The 4862-nt window shown below is 44.5% G+C and overlaps 1 non-coding gene across 1 annotated transcript; it reads left to right on the top strand.

The window, feature by feature from the left end:
• Positions 1–4268: 4268 nt before the first annotated feature.
• Trnar-gcg (transfer RNA arginine (anticodon GCG)) lies at positions 4269–4343 on the top strand. Its single transcript has one exon. It is a non-coding gene; the product is annotated as a tRNA-Arg (tRNA).
• The last annotated feature ends 519 nt before the right edge of the window (positions 4344–4862 follow it).

Genomic DNA, 4862 nt, shown 5'->3' with positions numbered 1-4862 from the left:
AGCTGGCCATCAACTGTGGCTTATTTGAGTTGTATCATAATTCTGAACGTCTAGCAGGATTAAATAAATGATAATTTTGAGTGTCGTTCTACTTTTGTTCACGAGACACCGTCAAGATTCCGCCTTCTTTGTACAAATATGGCCAACCTCTTTAAAAATCTAAAATTTCCGCATTCACCATATGGATGGAAAATTTGTTGTTTTTGAAAGAGTTCACAATTATGGTGCCTCACCAAACTGCCCATCTCCAGGAGGAGTATTTCAAAAATTAAGGGGAATATTGTTGGTTCTCTGTGGTCAATATCAACTGTCAGAGATACGCATCTTAAATGGGCATCTTAACACCTTTCAATAACTGCGACATAGTCACGTATACAAACAGTGATCCAATACTGTCAAATGTGTTTTATTCCAGTCTTTGATCACAATATCAATTCTTTAGACGATGACCGGTTTCAGTCCGTAGTGACCATCCTCTGATCTTTTAGGACATGGTGTAAAAAAGATCTGAGGATGGTCACTACGGACTGAAACCGGTCATCGTCTAAAGAATTGATATTGTGATCAATGACTGGAATAAAAAACATCTTAACATCTGTCTATGGTGAATCACAAACAAGAGTAAAACACATTTATCAAAATATGTGAGGCAGGCCCCCTAGGAAACGACGGAGTCAATTGCAATTGGCAATGAGGTGAAAACTATGCGTGTTTGATTCAACCGCAGCTTACAAGATATCGACTACCATGCGCTGAACTTAGAAATGTAAGTTATGCCGATAAAATCCTTTTGCCAACGACAGCTATTTGGGAGGAGTTGGCATAGTTCGGTTGTACGAAAACTTACTTCAAAGGAAATTAAAGACTGTCTGTGTAAGAGGGATAGGTTTGGGACAAAAATGTAACGATAGCTTAAAGTAAAGCGAAGGGTGGTTTCATGTAGGCATTGTCACAATTGTCGGTTAAAATCCACAATAAAAATAAACATTTAGAACAGTTACTTGATGACGGTGTTAGGTGATGCTCCAGTCGTCGACCTCTACGTTCTTACCCCAGCTAACGTTGCAGCACCGTCTTCTGTGTTTTCGTTCTGGACTTTCTATTCATTAGAAGTTTCTCCTCGAGAAAAGGAGAGTTATGAGAGCTTCTGCGGCTCTTATCATGGTTCTGGACTCATCCCCAGAAAGTCTCAAAAAAAGACGAGCACAATGGCGCGTTAAATTAACTGCACGGAAAGTTTACGTACATCCATCAGGGAAGATAGCGCGGCAAGCAGAACACACTTCATTCGGCGCTCTGATGTAGAGCTTCTTCTTTCGCTCTGCAGAGGTAGTGCCACGTCGACCGTCTAGATTCCAGAACATACAGTATGGCCAGCTTCCCGTATTTGTAAACGTCAGGTATTTACAAGGAAGTTTATAACAGCCTGACAATACACTAATATAATTGCAAAAAGTTGTTCCTCATCTAATTTCTGACGAAACGTTTGGTTTAAACTACATCTACCCTAATGGACTTTATTACCACCTGTGGTGACCTTGTGAATTAGGCTAATGAACATTTGAAAGCTATATACGAAGGTAGTATCTGTTCCCGATAGAACAGATACATTGATGACCGTGCAGTTTCTCTAGAATGAAATGATAATTAAATCGACACCCTAGCTGCAAACAGGCGTTGATATACATCATTGGGAACATGTTGAAGATGTATGCCCCGACCGGGACTCGAATCCGGGATCTCCTGCTTACATGACAGACGCTCTATCCATCTGAGCCACCGAGGGCACAGAGGATAGTGCGCCTGCATGGACTTATACCTTGCACGCTCCCCGTGAGACCCACATTCCCAATATCTCCACACCACTACATTCGTAGTGCGCCTAATAGATGTTTGCCCATCACAGCATGTGCCCTCGATGGCTCAGATGGATAGAGCGTCTGCCATGTAAGCAGGAGAGCCCAGATTCGAGTGCCGGTCGGGGCACTCATTTTCAACATGTCCCCAATGATGTATATCAACGCATGTTTGCTGCTGGGGTGTCGATTTAATTATCATTACATCTGAAAGCGTTGATGGAAAATTTTGAAATTTGAGGTAGGGTCTTATGGGACCAAACTGCAAAGATCATCGGTCCCTAAGCTTACACACAATTTAATCTGACTTAAACTAACTTACGCTAAGGACGACAGAGACCCGTGCCCGAGGGAGGACTCGAACCTCCGACGGGGGGATCCGCGCGGACCGTGACAAGACGCCTCAGACCGCGCCGCTAAAGCATTGCTCTGATACGTTTAGTATGAAGATGTGGAATAGCATAATTTTAATTCAGAAACTGGAGCTGTCACCTCTTCGAAACTGAAGTGTTTCATTAATATGTTCTGGCAAAATGAAGGCCATAAACCTCTTGCATCTAACCAGTCGTTCTTCATACAATGAGACGACAAAAGTCATGGGACAGTGATATGCACATATATAGATGCCAGCAGCATCGCCTACACGAGGTATAACACGGCAGTGCATTGGTGGAGCTGTCATTTGTACTCAGGTGATTCAAGTTAAGAAGTTTCCGACGTGATTACGCTAGCACGACGGGAATTAACAGACAATGAACGCGGAATGGTAGCTGAAGCTTGAGGCATCGGACATTCCATTTCGTAAATCGTTAGGGAATTCAATACTCCGAAATCCACAGTGTCAAGAGCGAGTCGAGAATTCAGGCATTACCTCTCAGCACCGTCAAAGTAGTGGCCGAAGGCCTTCAGTTAACGACCGAGAGCAGCGGCGTCTGCGTACAGTTGTCAGCGCTAAAAGACAAGCAACACTGCTTGAAATAACCGTAGAAATCAATGTGGGAAGTACGACGAATGTATCGTTAGGACAGCATGACGAAATTTGGTGTTTATGGGATATGGCAGCAGATGACCGACGCAAGTGCCTTTGCTAACAGCACGACATCGCCTGCAATGCCTCTCCTGGGCTCGTGACTAAATCGGTTGGATCCTATACGACTGGAAAACCGAGTTGTGGGCAGATGAGTCCCGTTTTCAGTTGGTAAGATCTGCTCGTAGAATTCGACTGTGGCAAAGACACCATCAAGCCAACAAGGCACCGTGCAACCTGGCAGTGGATATATATATAATTAATGGTGTGGATTGTGTGTAAATGGACCGGGTCCTTTGGTCCATCTGAACCGATCATTGGCTGAAAATGGTTATGTTCGGCTACTTGGAGACCATGTACAGCCATTCATGGACTTTGTGTTCCCAAACAATGACGGAATTTTTGTGGATGACAATGCTGCATGTCACCGGGCCCCAGTTGTTCATTCCGGATAGATCGAGCGAATGATTTGGCCACCCATATCTCCTGAAATGAAACGTTTTCCAAACCCTCGTGGCTACTTTTGTAAACCCTAGAGGGCAGTGTTAGTAAAGGCCTCGTCGCTGCTACGGTAGGCCGAGTTCGTGAGTTCCTGAGGAGTTCGTGAGACGGCTCTCTGGCCCTGTACACCACTAAGACAATTTCTCCCGGTCATTATTACACAGCTGTTGCCCAGGGTCACTTAACAGGATGGGACAACGAAGGTTCTACAACACTCCAAATAATTAGTCACAAAGTGACACAAACGAGGTAAAAGTTGTACTTATCCTTGTGTCTTGACGATTAAGAAGTCTGAAATACTGCTTGTAAAATAACACAAAAAGGTCCTCAATGGCGAAGTGCAGATAATAGGTAAACTTTAAGGTACATAGCAAATGCAAATTACAACAACTGTCTGATCATTTCTAAGAGTTCACTAAACGGCGTTCCCTGTCTAGTTCAGCCCTGGACGATGGTCTGTAACCAAGTGGGCGAGAGCTGCTCTTCTGTCTTCTGAGTAGGCTTCTGTCCATGGCCGTCCGGTCATTGGCGGATTGTACTCGGCCGGCAACTGGCCGAGGCGAAGTCGATATCTTCATCCTCAGCACTGCCCGTAGCGCTGTTGGAACTCGAGCAAGTGGCGAGTCTCTACGGCACCGGCACCATCTCACATCTTTGCGCCTGTGTTGCTTTTAGCCTGGCTGTGTATTGTTCGGACGACACAGCAAAACGCATCAAACATTTATGGGACATAATCGAGAGGTCAGTTCGTGTACAAAATCCTGCAGCACCAACGCCGTGTCAATTATGGACGGCTATAGATGCAGCATGGCTTAATTTTTTTCTGCAGCGGACGTACAATGACTTGTTGAGTCCGTGTCACATCGCGTTGATGCACTATGCCGTGCTTGGGTAGCTCAGTTGGTAGAGCACTTGCCTGCGAAACGCAAAGGTCCCGAGTTCGAGTCTCGGTCCGGCACACAGTTTTAACCTGCCAGGAAGTTCCAAATCCTCTTTATCGCCGGCACGGTAGCTCAGCGTGGTCGGTCAGAGAGCCGGTTGGCCTCTGTAATAAAAAACTGAGTGGAAGGATCTACCACCGAACTTGAACAGGATATCTTGCGACGTCCGCAACGACCAAACACAACGATCAATAACGAACAAAATGAAAAAGAAAATGCCGGAAAAAAGGAGGTCCGACACGATGTTAGAAGGTACCCCATGACTTCTGTCACGTCAGTACATATTATCACTGAAATGACTGAGACACATATGTTTTAAATTTCCTTGTATTTAGTATAGAATCCAAAACTTAGTAATAGTTATGACACAAATAATAGCAACAAGTAAAAAATCATTTGTATATGTTTGAAGAGCAGAGGAACAGAAATAATTTACGGCCTGATAGGGCTATGGAAGGAGTGAGAGAGAACAGATGGAAGAGGGAGAGAAGGCGGAAGATGTAAAAGAGATAGAACACAGGTAATGAAGGAATAATA

Source organism: Schistocerca serialis, chromosome 7, assembly GCF_023864345.2.
Source record: "Schistocerca serialis cubense isolate TAMUIC-IGC-003099 chromosome 7, iqSchSeri2.2, whole genome shotgun sequence".
NCBI lineage: Eukaryota > Metazoa > Arthropoda > Insecta > Orthoptera > Acrididae > Schistocerca > Schistocerca serialis.
The sequence above is the reverse complement of the archived record's forward strand: the minus strand, read 5'-3'. Positions and strand labels throughout refer to the sequence as shown.